Consider the following 18,764-nt stretch of genomic DNA (forward strand, 5'->3'; position numbering starts at 1 on the left):
TGCCAAGCACTTCCGATGGTTTCACTTTCTTGGTCTCCACTGACTGACCCAGAGCCTATACGACTCCCTACCTTGCGGGGTACCCACTGGGACGCTACTTCCACTCACTCCTTGATGGGACCCTTAGCTGTCTATTCTTTGCTAACAACTAACTTATGCTGGCTAAACTGCCGCTTACTTGGTTCTAACTCTCAGCTGCCTTTCTGGGGGATGTTCTTCCCATTCTGCGCACCTGGAATTGGCCACTCCTTCCTTTTATACTCATGGGCCACATCCTTCTAGAACCTCCTTGGCCTTTCCCTTGCTCTAGGAAAATTACCCGAAATACCCTGAAACACTCTGGGGAAGCCCTTGTACCCCCTTATCTTAAAATAGAACCTTAACAAATGAGTCTTGGGCTCACCAGCCCAAGGAGATCCAAGCAGCCCTTTAGCAGTTATGATCTCTGAGGATGCCCATAGCAGAGCCCCATCTTCTCTTCTGCTGTGGTTTTCGACATTTGCTCTGGGCTGCTGTCAGCTACTTGCATTTTGGGACCCATTCACAACATTCAGTATACATTATATAAACAATGTACACAGTAAGAAGACTGGCCTTCAGAATTTAATACTAGCTTTGTGGCTGCTTGTTGATTTCAGAAGACCGCCAAGCTAAGCTTCTCAACAGCACCTTAGAGCAGACTGATCTTGTGCAGTGTCACTAACATTTAAAATATGAGCAAACAAGATGGAAGATGTAGAGCTCCTGTGGACAACTTTGAAGGCTTGGATCCTTACTGTTACCTGAACGTCTCTACTGGTACAGTTAGTTCAGTATATAAAATACAACATTTATTTTAAGGTTTCCGTTCTCCCTTAATATAAAGGTAATGATAAAAGACCAATTAATAATTAGTTCCAATTCACATGACCACTCAGAAACCAGAGCCTTCCATCTACAAAACACCAATAAAAAAGGTGATTTTTTTCCAGCAGAAAATCCATGTTTTCTTTACCGTGCAGACAGACTCGGGGTCAGGGTTCCTGGATAAAAAGCAAATTGTTATCTGTAATTTGTCCCCTACTCCCTCTCCAGCAAAAAAAAAAATATTCTAATCTTTTATTAGCCATGTGTTACTTACACTTTAAGTTCTGCTTATTCCCAGTCCTTTCAGATACTGTATCTCACATAACACATGTGCATGAAAGTTCTGTGTAAGCTTTATTATTTGAGTTCATAGAATTGCATATTTAAATGTGATGTGTGAATTTCTCTAATAGCTTGACTATGTTAACATGCCCTTTTATCATTCAAGAAGCTGTGTCAAACCTGACATATGTGCTAAACATGTTATTTGAATCTGATACAGCTGGTAGCAAGAAAAGTAATTTACATGACATGTTTCTCGTTATTCTTTCATCTTATTCCATTTGATCAATTATAGGTATAACGTGAACACCTGAACTGGGCAACTGCATTTGCTTTTTTTCTTTTATTACAAAAAACAGTGCCATTTTATAAAGTAGCTTGTCAAACATGTCCACTTTAGGACCTCTTTTGCAAATAGCTAATGAATATGCAAGCCATTCAAATGAGTTGTCACATCAAGAAGCATTCCAGCCAAATATAGTTACAATGGAAAAGGTTACAGTGATTAAAATTCTGGAGACATCATACGAGAAAGACTAACATAACTCACTTGTGACTTTTGTGCATTTTTTTTTTGCTGCTTCATGTTGAGTCTGGATATTATTCACAGTTGGTAAGATAAAGAATTATTCACAGAGCATTTAAATTTTATTCAGTTGAAACCCGTCGTCTTTTGGTTTAGACTAGATGCTTTTAAAGAATTGGCACTGAATAAAAACAGTCTATGGTCTAACAACACGGTCCTAGATGGCAAGCTCCCATGAAACTTTGTCATTTAGTAAGTGAGCAATGATTGTGAATCATAGATGGTGTTAAAGCCTTGGGATATTGGGGTTAAGGATTATATTAAAAATATGTTTGATTTGTTTTATTATTTAACAATTATGCCAAAGGACCAATAGGGTATGATAAAGTGTATTTGTGTTAAGTTCATTCTCTCTGTAAGACAATAGAGCGAATGTATGCACAGCCCAAGCCATATATGTGAAAACATTATAGTCACATTGTTTTTCCCATACAATATATTAAGGTATTCATTTGGCATAGTATGGAACTTATTAATAAAGTCGTAAGTGCCAAATACTTATAAATGTGTTAATACTATATGAAGAGTCCAAGATGTCTCATTTGCAGTGGCCTGTGGGTCAAGTCTGACACTCCTAAGAGAGGCAGCTCCTATATTTCAGTCGATAAAAAATCTAACTACAGTTTGCAACTGGAAAGGTAAATTTGTGGGCAGATTATGTAAATAACTCTGTATTCATTATAGTGGAGTAGAGATGAGCTAAATTTTTCTGCAATTTTCGCTACAAAAATGATGCCCATAGACTCTAATGGGTGAAAAATGTGTTGTGCAATTTGTTGTGCATCAAAAAAAAATTGTTGCCAATAGACTACAATGGATTTCAGCGAATTTTCACCATTTTGTGAATTTTCAGAGAAGTCAAACTGGTCAGATTCACCCATTACTAGAGTGGAGTCTAAGCATAGATGTTTTCCAGCATCTGATGGATATTTGGGGTCAACCATTTACAGACATCTTGCATTAACAGCAATAAGTCCGTTTCTTTCAGTTCTTTGCAAGGTTTCGATGACCGCTAGCCTTAGCTACAGATGTCCTGAGACAAGTATTTTTCCCATTAATTTGAATATCGTTAATGTGTGATAATCCCTTATTGACCCAGAAGACCATGGTCTCCATTAAACTAGCCCTGAAAGATCCAGTGGAGATACCAAGGTGCATGGTATGTCTGACATAAGGTCCAATGCAGTATCAGGAAAGGAGCTACAGTATCTTGCCTTGATGGCTTGGATGTTGAGAGAAGGACTTTAGTTGAGATGCAAAGCCATGTACTTGTATATTCTGACCATCAGGAGCTTGGAGATGTAGACTCGTGAGAAAAGGAGGATGTCATGTCCATAACTATAGCAAGAACTTTAATCCATTGAAGAATGCTGTCACTGAAGTGTCCAAAAAACAGCATTATGGTGAATGCTGTAACAATTTCCTGTTTTCATAAAAATACAATTTTATACTTTTATATTTTTCACTGATTACCTGGGGACTAAGCACAGTCTGAAACAGAGTCTGCCCTTTTTTCTTCTTTACTTTTGGACATACTGTACAGTAGGAAGATAGGGTCAGCCACAGATCTATCAGCCAAGTATTAAACCAGAAGTGAAACTGGACTCCTACCTGACAAATATTCAGCACCAAAAGTGAATGCTTAATAATTAAAAACGTATATTGCAAACTGTTTACAGCCAAAAACAATTTAAGGAGAACTAAAGGTTAACTCACTGGGGGTGGCAAATGTTAGGCATCCCTAGTGATTATTATCACTTACCTGATACCCTGGGCCTCTGCTCCTGTTAGCAAAAAAACTGCATTGGCCACCTTACACTGCCGGCTACCGACTTCCGACTTCCATCCATTAATGGATTTTGAAAATGATACATTTTTATGAATATAATTAGGATATTTCCATAAATTACAGATGCTGGTTTTGGAAATTATTCATATTGCCAATTCAGGTACCACTACATCATCCAATGACATTTTTAAAATGTTGTGCTTCTTGCTATGTGGGAAACAATTTTGGGGGGATTATCAGCAATTTAATGCCCCTATGTATGCAGTAAAAGCCAAAAGGAATTGAGTTGCATAGATATGAGTGGAAGCACAGGACTGTCCTGCATAGAGATCCTATGTCAACCCAATTGAACATGTTTTGGAGGAATTGGATCATGAATGCGAGTCAGGCCTGATTGCCCTACAACACTTTCACAAATTTTCCAGGAAAGCAAAACAGATTAACTCATTACTAGTCATAAACAAAACTGGACCCCCAAAAGGCAAGGGTAGAATTAATTTCCCTATAAATAATTATTTGTGTTTCTTGCCAAAACCGAGGCAAAAATTTGCCACAGAGAATTTGCGGCGACAAAAAAAACCTCATTGACTGCATTTGGAGCAGAAAAAATTGTCGCGAGCGGAAAAAACATTTTTTTTTACGCCCATTGATTTCAATGTGTCTTGTGGGTTTTTTTGCCATTTCGTAAGTTTTTCAGTGAAGCAAAATGGTATAAATTCGCTCATCGCCCGCACCCCCTCAGGGCCCCCTCGGCAGTTCAAGCGCCGCTTATTCCCGCCCAGTTCCGGGTGTACGGAGGGGGGCGGGGGGCCGGCTGCGCGTCCTGTGCCAGGGCCCGCCCCCCTCTAGTTACGTTTCTGACAGCAGGAAACCTGGGAAGGAAACCAAGAGTTTATCCTACAATTTTTATGGAATACCAAATAGCAGCAAATCCCACTAAGTGGGGCTATCCACGCACCTATGGGTCCTTAATTAACTAATTAATTTAAACATATTGTTTTAAATATTTCTGTGTCCTTAAGCTTTGCAAAAAAATTGAACAAAAAGAAATCTTGATATATAAATAATTAATGTAAGTTTGCAGTTTTATAACCATGTATGTTTTTACCGATTTCCTTTATTCTGTTAAAGCTTTTAGTGAAGCCTTTTTTGTGCTGTTCCATTGCAAACCCCTGCTCCAGTATCTCACAGTCACTTTTATCCGTTACAAAAATACTTGGATGTATTCAGGATGTTAGTTTATTGTTTCCTCCACTCATCTGTAGCTTGTCTTATTAGTTTCTGTATGGCCCTATAACCATTTTAGCAGATGAATTCTCCAAAAGGTACACAATCATATATAGAATTAACAACAAAAACATGTTTACAGAATTCTTGATTATCCAGTGTTTTTGGGTTTCCCTAGACATTTGCAATTGTTTCTTGCATAGCTGAATAAGTCAAGCAGAAAGAAGCACTCAGATTAGAGCACTCAGATTAGAGCCCCCGTGTCCAGCATAAAAGTTCAGTGCATTAAAGCTGAATCATTTTTCTCCTGTTATCTAAAATTAGACTTTATTATATAATTGTAGGCCCTAGAGGGGCTGCTGTTCTCTTTCGATACATTATGTACAGTGTAGATCACTGACAGTATACAATATGTTAGCTGTGCAGCCAAATGTGTCTTGGCATTTCTTAGGACTTCTCTTTCATTAAAATAAAATAAAATGAAGAACTGACAGCTCCTGTAGCACTTTAGGAGAACATGTACCTGTAAATAAGCCACAGTGTAGGAGACTGTTGCAGAACAGAATGAATTATATATTGATGCTTGATGTCAGGCTTATTAAATATGAGTGTTTTTTGTTGCCAATCTACAGTATCAACTGATGCAGATGAAATGAGCAGCTGCTCTTGCCCAGAGCAGGCTTTCTTCCACCTTAGTAACAACAATTTTATGTACCCAACACATTGCTTGTTTCAGTACAGGATCAGTTTTTGGCTATATAGGACTTCTCAGTTCCTATATCTCACTGACAGCTGAAGGGACAAGCATAAGGTGGATGTCCCTATAGCTTTAGAGCCATCTATTAAAATAAGTCTTTGGCTCTTGTAGTGTTTTAGCAGCAGCCCTTTTAAGAACATGTTTATTATACCTTGTTCATGTTTATTGCTATGCAGCCTGTGGGCCAATCGGATTGATACCAATGTGTACTGCAGAACTCAACATTCATTACCTTATAGTATAATGATATTTCTCTCTTAGTTAACATATGCTGAGCTTTAAAAAACTCAATTCATTAAATGAATAAATAGCTAAAACAGTCTAGTACATTGAAACGTTATATTTTATAGCGCCAGGTCTGTCAATCCAACACAGTGCAACACAACACTCTCTTCTTCCTTTTTTGTATCGGTATATTTTATTGGTTTTTTTTTGTCATTTCATACATTGAGAGGAAATCAGCCAATCCAGCCTACATCACACTTGCCAGTTATTGAAGGTGACTTGATGAAAACATGACTTGTGCAATTATTTAAACAACATTTACAGGAATTGAAGTCTAGCCATTTTGTTTATAATAAATTAATGCTGCAGCCATAATGCCTATATGCATGTTTAAAGGGCATGTAAAGGCAAAAAAATAAAATCCCATTTTTACTTTCTTTAATGAAAAAGAAACCTATCTCCAATATATCTTAATTAAAAAATGTGTACCGTTTTTATAAGAAACCTGACTGTATGCAGTGAAATTCGCCCTTCATTTACTGCTGTGGATAGGAATTGTCAGATGGTCCCTAACTGCTGAGCAGGGAAACAATCATACTTATGAACAGCAGGGGGAGCCCCCGCCTTACTTCCCAGCCATGCAGAACTCAAGCAGCTTTGTTTATGACGATCCCTAAGCAGCCCAGACCACACTGAGCATGTGCACAGTCTTAGTCTTTCAAAGATGTTTAACAAAGTTACAAGATGGTGACCCCCTGTAGCCAACTTTGAAAGCATAAATTATTTGTTTCATTAGGCCTGTGGTGCAATAAGTTCATGCTTATATTTAGTATACAAAATACAGCATTTCTAGACTTATTGTATTTTAGACTTTACATGCCCTTTAAGTAACAAAAAACAGAGAACAAGAGTTGACCATAGGGAATAAATCAGGTGATTTAGGAATGAAATAATAAGTTGATGGTTCCCAGCAATACCTATAAGGAGACAGACATCCTAGCAAGATGTGTATATATATATATATATATATATATATATATATATATATATATATATATATATATATATATATTTATTACAACATCACAGTGCCTCCAATGTTACGCCCTGCATTGGGGCCTTTATCAAGGATGATATCATCCTTGATAAAGGCCCCAATGCAGCTCAAAACTTTGGAGGCACTGTGATATTGTAATAAATTTTTGTGACTTTGAAAACCGGAGTGCTGGTCCCTTTCGAACTTTAATATACATTAAATTGACCAAGAACACGGAAAGTGAAAGCTGGTGACGGCATGCGGGTACCATCTGAATCATTATTATATATACACAAGGTGCACTCCATTTACTGTGGATATACCTGGGTGCCAGCAAAAATGAGATAGATATGTATGCGATGAATAGCGACACTCACGGGATTCTCTTTTATGCCAGCAGAAAGATTATTTATTGAACTCAACCTATCTATGCCTCACGGACATCTTCGTCAGGTGGTTTGTTTGTATTCTCCTGACAAAGATCCCTATGAGGGAGTGAAACGTTGAGTTCAATAAATAATCTTTCTGCTTGCATAAGAAAAGAATCCTGTGAGTGTCACTATTCCTCGCATACATACTGTATATATCCAGGATTTATTATGCAGTATGTTTGGGACCTGGGGTATTCCAGGTAAGGGATCTCCCTGTAATTTGGATCTCTATAACCATTAAAAATATTAAATAACCCGTTTTTTGCGATTCACATGGATTTTCAGAGCATTAAGTACAAGGTACTGAAGAAAAAAATGCACTGTTGAAGATAGACTTTCTGAAACTTAGAGCATTCTGGATACTGGGTTACTATATAAGAAATCCCATACCTGTATCTAATGTATGTAATGTAACCAAGGCTGTTACATTTTAAAAAACTTCAATAAGAGTTTGTTTTAGTACTTCTCATTTCCTAATTCTTCATTACCCAGTCACATTGGGGTTCGTGGTTCTTGACACAGTACTGACTGTTGTTTTAGAGTCAGACTCTACTGAGTTACCTGACATGTCAATAATATGACCCCAATGTAGTTAGTTGGGCAAGTGAAACCATACAACCATGTTTCCAACACAGGGGACCAGCTCCTAAATCAAGACTGCATCCGTACTGGTTGGATATTTAGCCATAATAATCACTGGGTTCCCAAACATCAAGCATTCCACAAACAACTAGGGATGCACAGATCCCTCTAAATCTGGGTTTTGGCCAAATCCTCCTCTCCGGATTCGGCTGAATACCAAACCAAATCTAAACCCTAACTGTAATTGGAAATTTGTGGAAAATTGCTGACATGTCGGCCAGGCTCTTGGATTTAACCAAATCCTGCTTAATAAGGCTCAGAATCAGCTGAATCCTGGATTTGGTGAATTCTTGCAAATAACCTTACCTAATCCAAATGCAGAAAACAACACATATGAACTCAATCGGTGTATGGGTGAGACATTGCTCCGGAGGGCTGTTCCTGCTTAGTATTACACTAAGGTAACTTCTTCTTCTGCCCTCACCTGGAACCCCTAGCAATGAAAACTTACATATGATCTGGATAGTAAAACCAACATTTAGATAAAAATAAGAATGCATAGAAAGATATTCTTGTATATTTGCACATTTACTTAATGATCCTGGACCATACAACAGGCCTTGATAAAAGTGTAGGACTTACAGGTACAGCAAATATTTCCAACTTTGAGTGATTCATTTAGACATAAAAACACAATACCTCAGATGGAATCTTTCAATATGTACCACGCAGCTTCATACAGTATACATCAGGTATGAGAATAATACGTATTATTCATAGCATTCTCCGGGCTATATAGCAAGTCTAATTGAATACCTGCAATGGATAACAATCATAAATATATATTGTGCTCAATATTTATTAAAAATTCAACACAGGAAATTGTGATGGTGATTTGGGACTTCACACAAGAGCAGAAATATCTCATTTCTCAACAAGCTTGTCGACTTTAATAAAACAAGAAATGGGGTCAGTGCAGTCACCGTGGTCTGTTAAAAATGTTCTTCCAAATGGCATTCCTCTGTGCATTAAAGTTCTTTGGCACACGTCTGCATCACTGGCTCCCAGCAGCAGAAGAGGAATCAGCTCAAACAAGAACAATTAGGCTTTATGTGTCTTATACCCTTTTATTGCTTCTTTGTGACTAGCGATACAGACTAGTTTTGCACTTCAACAGTCCTTTCACTAATCTGTATTGCAATGGACCTTCTAAGCTAATTTGGTGATTTGCAGAAAGGACACCTTTGCACACATTACTAATTTTTAAGAGATTTAAAGGCTGTAAAACCATTATGATGTCAATGAATTTTGCACTGTCAATCAATAATTTATCATTTTAGAGGAATTACAGGCATAAATGTAATATTAACTGCAGGACCGGTTAGTATATGTATTATATTTATTCTAGTTAGTATATTTATTATATATTCAGGTACCACAAGCCACTGGGATTGTTTTAGCGAATGCATTTGCTCAAAATAAAATGTTTTTACTGATTTTATTTTGCATATTCAGGCCCAAAAGAACTTTGCTCTTGTATCTTGCTGAAGTTTTGATGCTGACTTCTCCGACGATGTCAGATGGGGTTAATACATTTACAGTGAGTAAGGCCGAGAATTCCTACCCAAGTCCTCAACATAGAACGCTTGTGTAATAGAAGAAGTAGTTGTTTTGTGCCAAAGCATAGTATTCACTGCAAAAGTATTAAAAAAGAATGATTTGCATTACTAAAGCCTGTGGAATTTTTGATTATGTTGTCCTTTCATAACACCTTTTCCTGCTATCAGCTTTTTCTTGTCCTGTTCTCTTGAGATTGTGGGGGTTTCTCTCAGGGTATCGCCATAGGTGTTACATATACTGGATAGTACTGTATTTCTATTCAATTTAACTTCTCTCTTGTTTACTTTATACATTTTATTTTATATACATTTCGTTGAATAAAGGAGTCTTGTCAGGAGCCTAGTATAAAAACAGGGAGCCCAAATTGCCACCGAAGGGTCAAGCCTTCCCACTAAAGGATGGGGTTTGGGTGGATTAGGGCAATGGCTAGGTAGGCATATGGGGGTCCCATGATTCCTTACAGTAACCATATTATTATCCTTTTAAATTAAAGTATCGCCTTCCAAGCGGTGCTAGACTGGGCCAACGGAACACCAGGAGAATACCTGGTGGGCCCAGAAGACCCGGACTCACTCCTTGCTCCACTCCCCACCCTGATAGCAGCCACAAGGAGGAGGAAATAGAGCAGGGAGTGGTGTTGGGGACACTTAAAGGGGCAGATTTATCAAAATGTGAGAATAGTACTCACCACAGAAAAACTCACTCACTTTCTATTTATTCCTATGGGATTTTTTGAATTTTATTTACTGTACCATTTGAGAAATACAATTATAAAAATCCTGTAGGAATGAATAGAAAGTGAGTGAGTTTTTCTGTGGTGAGTTCTATTCTCACATTTTGGGGTTGGTTTTGTTTTTTAGGTCTGTCCCATTTCACTTTGCTGAAAAACCCACAAAACTGAGGGAAAAATTTTGAGTGGTGAAAAATGTATGAAACGCATTTGAAGTCAATGGGCGTTTTTCCACACTGTTATTTTCCCCCAAAATATATTGACATAAATCAGAGTTTTTTCCTCTACATTTTTTTTTATTGAAGTCCATGGGAGTTTTTTTGAGTAATTGTTTTTTTTTTTTTGCACACATCATTTTTCTAGCAGTGAAGAGTTTCATGGGCCAATTTTACTGTGATTTGCAAAAAGCTTCACTCATCGCTACAGAGGAGTCTTTAGGGGTTTTTCAACCAACCCTACAAGTGCTAGAACGCCCCTTACTGCTCATCTAGGATGCTGCTCTCTGCAGTGAGATCAAGATTAAAATTCCATGGCTTGGTTCAGAGAGCACCACTAGGAGGCACTGTAGCCAAGGCAGGTGGTAAGGACAAGGCCCCAATGCAGGATGTATCCTGACACTCCCTAACCTGCACAAGGTAGATAGAGGGTGAGTAGAGAGCAAGTGGGGGACACCTATCATGCCTCCACCCACCCTCTTGGATTGAGTACCTCCTGATGCAGTAGGGGTATGCCGCAAGTCAGAAAAAGAGTCTCTTTGACTAGTTATGCAATGCAGGAAAACTGTGTGCAAAGTGTAAAAAACAAATGGCCAATTGCAGTCTTCATGGGAACGGGGGCCTGAACCATTCATTCATTATGTTACATTTGCATAGCTGTTGGGAGCTAATAGATACAAATAAAAGGTGAAAATATATGCAAATATATGCAAAATAACATATAAGGTAATAAAACAGCAGCAAAAAGATGTCACCCAAGTACTTTTTTTCCAAAAATTGTATAAAGAAAAAAAAACAGGCAAAGTTATGGAACGTGTTATAAAGAAAACCATGTGTATCAATTATTTAGCACAGTTAATTAAGTCGTGTTAAGCAAGAAAGGTGCTTTGTTCTGTTGAAGTAAATTGTTTTTAAATGAGATGCATTCAAGGTAACATAATGACATGTTGTTTTCGATATATTAACTAAAGTGAGGGAGCGTAAAACAAAAATGGCTTCTCATAACAGCTGCCAAGATGAAAAACTCTAATGCGATTAGGCATTCAAACCATGGTCATTTTTCTCCCCTTTACAATTTGCCAAATGGAGAAACAGTGAAAAACTGTGCTGAGCTGCAGCATGCTGTGATAGACTATTTTGTGTGAATGCTTAATAATTTTTAATTTAATTTTAGACGCACATCTGAAAAGTCACTTGCATAAAATCCTTTGCGCGTCAACATTATTCGGATGCCCATTGACTTTAACGCCGTCGTCAAAATTGATGCAGGCAAATTTCCTGCGAAATGCAAATTTGGTGCCCGCATCAATTTTGCCGACGAAGGGACAAATTCGCCTATGACTGCGGAAGCCCCATGCCTTGGGAGCTAAACCAGGAGAGTCTGAAGCTCGAAATGCAAAAAAGGACTTTATGTGCTCCCACTATGGAGAGTGCTGGGAGCTATAGTTTAGAGCAGGAATTTATGTGCTCACGCTATGGAGAGTGCTGGGAACTATGCGTAAGTATAAAGCAAGCTACATGTGTTTCGCTGAAGGATTTCATTGCTGTGGATGCCTGTTCCAGCTCTATGTGAACCCCCGGGTGAGTTTTCCTGAGGGAGGGTAGAGATTGAAAGGATCCAGCGTGTCTCCTGTTTGTGAAACAGGCTTTGTTTGTGTACCTGGCACGTGGGACCAAATTACCTCTGTCCAGCCGGAGAGGTATTTGAGCAGGCAGTGCTGCTTGGAGAAAGTAAACATTTTTTGGGGAAAAGGGACTGAGACTCTGTCCACCAGGAGTGGAGTGTGTGAATTTGCCTGGCAAGGAGGTGCCAGGATTGAACTACAACAGGTCCCCCAGGGTAGTGGGTCATTGTTATTTAAATGCATATTTAATCTGCACTTGTCTAAAGTGTATTTGTTTTTCAGCAGGCACTGCCAGGAGAAGTAATTCACAGTACCCTTTAACTTAGCAAAGGGGTCTCAGGATCTGAAGTTGGTAATATATATGTGATGTACAACCTTTGGCACAGGGGGTGGCCAAAAAAGGGTTATATTAGGTTGAAAAAAGACACACGTCCATCAAGTTCAACCTTTTAACTCTATTTTAACCTGCTAACGGCTAGTTGATCCAGAGGAAGGCAAAAAAAACTCCATTTGAATCCTCTCCTATTTGCCTCAGAGGGGGAAAAAATCCTTCCTGACACCAAGGGGCAGATATAATAAAGGGCAAAGTGGCCGTCACTAGCGATAATTCACCAGAAATCTCATCTACAAGGACATTGACAATTACTAACAGGCATAGAAAACAATTCGCTAGCGAAAGAGACCGTCGCTAGTGTAGTTTTGAGCCCAATCACCAGGTGAATTTTTACCCAGACGAACGGTCTTAACTCCAAAAATTGTGCAAATTTTACAGAATGTTATCTCTTTTGCCAGTTTCCTTCACCACCTAAGACCAGGTGAACTGATAAAACACAGCTATAGCCTCCTCAATCATATGTCTGTGACATCCTATCCTGTATGCCGGAAAGTCATAAAAAAAAAATGCTGGCTTCTTTTCATTTTTTAAATTGGGATTGCCTTCAAAACTCCTAACTATTAAAGATGTTTGTGTTAACAATTTGTTTATCCAATTTGAGGGGCATGACACATTTGTTTTATAGTGGACTCATGTCTAGGGCATTAGAGGATCTATGCTGCCTTTATTTTGCTTTCTTGGACATATGTAATAATAAGTAGCCGCTTCAAGCATTTAAACCAACATCTCTAATAAAGACATATATATATATATATATAAATATATATATATATATATATACAGTATATATATATATATATACCCGCCCTATTCAAACTGACTTATGAGTACTAATGAATTTTCACTAGCTAAAATTGAACACTAACAAAAGACCGGAAATAAATGCTCACGCTGACGAATTAGCACTAGCAAAACTTCACCAGCATTCGCTGCTGGAATGCAACTTCACATTTTAGTGAATTATCGTAGTGGTAACGAATTTGCGTCTGGCGAAGTGGAGTAAAGTGTGGTGAAACAGTCGCTTGCTAAAATTCGCCCTTTAGTGAATTTGCCCCCTGGCTTGCATCAGCATTTTCCTACATTGTGTATTCCTTTTCTGATTTGCACCCAGGATTGTTCATGTAAGTGTGCAGAAACAAGGAAGCAGAAACAGTTACAGTAAACCAAAAAGAAAACAAAAAAAATCCCAAAAAATACTTTGCATAGGTCCTGATAAACTTCCAGTTATACAACTAAAAATTATATTTTGTGCCAAAAAGAAAAAAGCCACAGGAAACAGAAAGTCTTGAGTCTGCAAAATGGGTTGGGGTGGGTGCCATAGGACTGGAATGACCTTTAGTCAGTGGGTGGTTCCAGTGATTCACTATGGTGCTAGTGGAGGCTAGGCTGGGCAGAGAGCTAATGAAAGATTAGTTATTAAAATATGTTTCCCTGAAGAAACAGGCCCATAGCTAAAACAGAAAAACCTTAAATTAAAATATAGTCTGGACATAAAAATTTAGTGTGGATATAAGGTACAACCAGGCAGCAGCAGCAGTCCCTGGAGCTCCCATGGTCACCCCACAGTGCTTGCCATGCTCAGCGCAACTTACATGCAGCCTCAGAATTGCTCGTAGGCACATCACATGGTTCGTAAAACAAGTTCAGAAAGCATATTCCCAAAGCAAATCATTTTCCTTTCTACAAATTTTTTTTTTCCTGCACACATATTTATTAAAGCTGTTGCAAACCCACTGAAGTATATGGAGACCCGTCAACCAGTGGAGATATTATTTCCCACTCTCTTTTGCACCATTGTCTGAATGTAATACAACATGTTACTCAAAAAGTCATATTGTGCTAGAAATTGTGCCACTTTATCATTAAAAAAATATGTGCAATTAAAATTTGCTATGTGTAATAAAGAATATTACTTTATTTGGTCAGTGGAGTAACTACTAAGTGCTGGTCCCCCCCCCCAGCCAAAAATCTTTGGCATTTGCCACAACTCCTACCCATGACCGGTCCCCCTTCCCCGTTCACCCCCTGTCCTCCAAGGCCCCTGCCCTTCATGGTTCAAAAGCACCAGTGAGTGCATGTAACATTTCTGTTCATTTAAGTGCAACTGCACAACTGATTAAAAATAGGGGTTCCACCTCACCCCTTTAATATCACAATGTGGATTCATTATGCGAGGAGTATTAAAGGGGTGGTTCACCTTTAAGTTAACTTATAGTATGTTACAGAATGCTCAATTCGAAGCAAATTTTCAATTGATTTTCATTATTGTTTTATAGTTTTTAAACTATTTGCCTTCTTCTTCTGACTCTTTCGTCAGATGTGCTGAATCTAAGGTAAGTAATACGAATGTCGACTGTCAGACGAAGAGGCAATATGCAGCGTTAGCATCCGACAGTTGTGTCGTATGCACGCAACGACAATGTCTGACATTCCTATTACTTACCTTAGATTCAACGCATCTGACTTGACGCCTGTGATTCATCTCAGCGCGTTGGAACGGACGGTATCGCACTTAAAATCGCCCGTGGAGTCCTACCCTAAGATACTTAAATGAACTTCTGTAACCTCAGCCTGTTTGCAAGGTTACAAACAATTGAGGGTAAGCATATCACTGATAGAAGCAGGTGCTAAAACAAGGCAATAATGAATACTTACAAATTGGCCACTCTCTCCACACATAAAATAGTCACATTAAATTTATACACGTCTGCTTTGTTTTATTCTTTGCTGCAACTTCTCCAAATATCAAGGCTTTTTTTCTGTTTGTGAAAGGAGCTCTACAATAATCTCTTTTGTTACAGGAAAATATAATACGGCTAAAGAATTATACTGTTTCAGAGTTAGGGGTGAGGAAAATTCTGGAGGATTGAGCAGTACAAAATAAAACCATTAAATCCACTAAAGCCCATCATTATTGTAGGCCACACTTATTTAGTACAGAAATTGATTTACTCAGCAGATTGTATGAGTTCTGTACTGTAAAAACACAGCAGCAAATGGCTACATTGCTTTTATGCTTCATTGGGCTAAAGGCACCGTTTAATTCATTAGATTCAACAACAGGGATTCCCAGCCTGCCATCCTCCAACTGCTGTTGTTGAACTGCCAGTCACAGCTTCTTCTGACAGCAGGTTGATTATTCCTTCACTACAAGCATCATGAAAAGTAGGGAATGAAAAAGAATCCTTAGGGCACATTAATCAGTAGTGGCGTTTTTAACCCCCTTAAGTCTCAACTGTGTGCTTTTTTAGTTTTTTTTTTCTCTTGACTGTTGAGAAAAAGTTGTCAGTAAAAATAGAAAATGTCTGTATATTTTACTGGCAAAAAAATGAGTTACTAGGGTTGAAAAAAAGATATAGTGAACAGCTGATAAAACTCCCAGAAAGTGTTGAACAGAGAAATTCTCCTTCTATAAGAATGGGGCCAATAAACAATCAGCAGAGTTAGGATAGGACTCCACGAGCGGTTTTGTCGCGATCCGACGCGCTGCGACAAAATGCATGCGAATTGTCGCATGCACACAGCGTTTGCATCCGACAGTCGTGTCACGTCGGATCAACACTGCAACACCAAGCAACAATTCTATCTCTTACCTTATTTTTGTCGCGTCTGACAATTCGCATGCGTTTTGTCGCAGCGCGTCGGATCACGACAAAATCGCTCGTGGAGTCCTACCCAAAATGGTCAAGTAATACAGATGATTTTATTCCAATAGATTACTAATGGCTCAAATCAATGCACAGAGGCCAGTAAAGTCACCTTGGAACAGCAAAGTTAGGTTAATTGTCATTTACTACAAGAAACTCAAACCATGGCTGGCAAACTAAAGGGTGGTATTACCCCAGTCCAGTCACCACTTACTGCTCACAGAGATACATACGCCTCTACAAAAGATGACAGCGGTAGATAACATTAAGGCACATTTAATGGTGCTTGAATGAGATGCAGAGACAGAAAGGTTGCCAACAGACAAGTGGCCTGATGTAATTGTACCATATATAATTGCTGAACCCCAAAAGGCCTACTATGATCTCGGTAAAAAAACTGAAAGTGGAGAACCTATCATTAATATGACCACATGGGCCCTGCGTGTGCCTTCTGGTCATTTTCTACTGACCTTCCAGCGAGATACCAAATTTATCCTCCTATTCATCTTATGAAGAAATCGTACAACCAGAGGAATCAATTCCTACTGCTGAAATCATCGATAGAGTGCCACTGGACAAAAAAGGTTTTCCAAATAAAGAAAACCGAGCAGGATTCCCTTGATTGACACGGCGATTGGCCAATCACGATCACTGCATCATAGCCCCACCCCCTGATGACACGGACACCCCCATCTATGTCACAGCCCCACCCCTGATGTCACAGCCCCACCCCTTGACATCACAGCCCCGCCCCTTGATGTCAAAGCCTCCCCCCCTGCCCGGTCTCCACCATTTCAAAAGGTGGCAACCCTAGTCAGTAGGTCCAGCGAGCTGGAAGGCCCCATCAAAAGCTGTCAATTTGAGTCCCATGTCATCAGGTAATTGCTACACATGGAGTGTAACGCTGACAGAAGGGGCTTTGAAAGGTTTACAGTAATACTGGGAAAGGATTTTTCCTTACTTTTGAATTTATAGGATCAAAAAAACCGAGTACAAGTATCTTTTTATGCAAGACAGCATTTTATTTGCTTTAGTAGCCACAAGACAGCTTGATACAAGGGGCCCCACATGCCACTGACCTTTTATTATCATTTGTATCAGTTCAGTAGAAAGACAAAACACATTTCTGGTGTGTCCAGAAACAGTTGGTATAAAAACAATAATTAATAGATGGGAACTGATTAAATGTGTAGTAGAGATGCATTGTGAAGTCAGCATAAGATATTGTAAGGTAACATCAACTGTTTTGTTAGGCTTTGAATTGTTTTTTAGCTCAACTATAATCAGCATCACAGAGACATTTCTAGATCAAATGGCTTAAGGTTGACATCTGCAACAATCTACAATTTAATTATAACACAGATGTGCCAGTATTTGCTTGAGTCTCTTCAGGAGATGATAATTACTGCATTCTTCTTCACTGGCAATTTAACAGTAGCTTTTATGTGTAAGAAGATGAGAGAAAAATGTCTCTGCCAGCTTAGAGGCACAAAGAATCTTCCTTTGTAAATATGGAGAAGAGTCCAGGTGCCCCATAGACGTCCAGTCAAAAGAAGAATTGTGTAGAATTCCCATGGCTCCGTTTTTTGCTCTTCCAATGCCAAGACCAGCATTGATATTGCTGAAAGCAACTTTAAGACAAGAGCAGGTATTCGGGAAGAAAGAGCGAATGCATCACTCACATACCATAGGACTGTTCCATAGTGTTGCTGTTCTATTTGGTGCTGCTTTTTGTGCATATTCATCCAAAAATTTGCAGATTTTTACAAAGGACAGAACTTTGCAGGTCTTTTCAACAAAACCAAAGTGTATTTATTGGTTAAAAAACCTGACATATGCCCATACACAGATGCAACGTATGTGTCCACTATACTCACAGAATAAGCTGCCAGAAGAAATGCTGACAGGGAGAAACCAGTATAATGGATGAGGAGAATGGGAAGACATTTTTAATGAATTAAAAGAAAATGATCAACAGCAGAAATCATTCTGCTTACAATTTTTAAATATTAATTACACCATGAATAACATTGGCCACGATGGTATAGCTACCATACAGCACGGGGGCCCAAGCTGTTGTGGGGTTTTCTGCATGGTTCTTCCTCCTCAGGTCTTGACTTTCTCTGCATGTCACAAACTAATAAGTGAGTAAGCAAAGGAGAGGGGGCAGGGGCAACCAGGTGGGAGAGTACGCATTTTGCGAACCAGGCCCCCCACAATTATGTTGTTGTGGGACATCCTGTTTTCCACATTTACACCACTGACTGACCAGAGAAACAAGACTTTAACAGGGGAAAAGGAAAGAGAATGCCTAACAGTGTAGTGTTGTTAAATACAATTTTTATATGCCTATGATTAAATGTTTGGGACACGAAATGCGTCAGGCTGTGGACACTTTTGAACATTTGCCTGGTGGAAGTTTTGCCTTTTTGAGTGCCTGCTCCATATTGGTTCGTCGGTAAATACAATTTTTATATCATGTGCCAGCTGTGCCTGGCCCCAATGGCCATAACTGGGCTATATCTTTAACTTCACTATACTTTCTTAAATATACTCACATTTACTAAACACATGTTAAAATTCAAACCTGACCTTTAAAGGGGACCCGTCACCCAAAAAAAATATTCAGAATCCTATTTTATCTCATTATTCAAGAAAAATAAATTTTAATTACAATATATAAATTATTTGAATCTTGTTTCATTCAGTCTGTGAATTCATAATTACAGCAAGCAGGGAGGAGCCAATTTGTGGACACTGTTATTATGACAA

The 18,764-nt window shown here is 38.8% G+C and overlaps 1 protein-coding gene across 1 annotated transcript in view; it reads left to right on the forward strand.

Annotated features, from left to right (window-relative positions):
* The window catches only part of LOC108706580 (gamma-aminobutyric acid receptor subunit beta-1), a 227,608-nt gene that overhangs the window by 105,368 nt on the left and 103,476 nt on the right, over positions 1-18,764 (forward strand). The gene's annotated exons all lie outside the window — the stretch shown is intronic.

This window comes from Xenopus laevis, chromosome 1S, assembly GCF_017654675.1.
Source record: "Xenopus laevis strain J_2021 chromosome 1S, Xenopus_laevis_v10.1, whole genome shotgun sequence".
Classification (NCBI taxonomy): Eukaryota; Metazoa; Chordata; class Amphibia; order Anura; family Pipidae; genus Xenopus; species Xenopus laevis.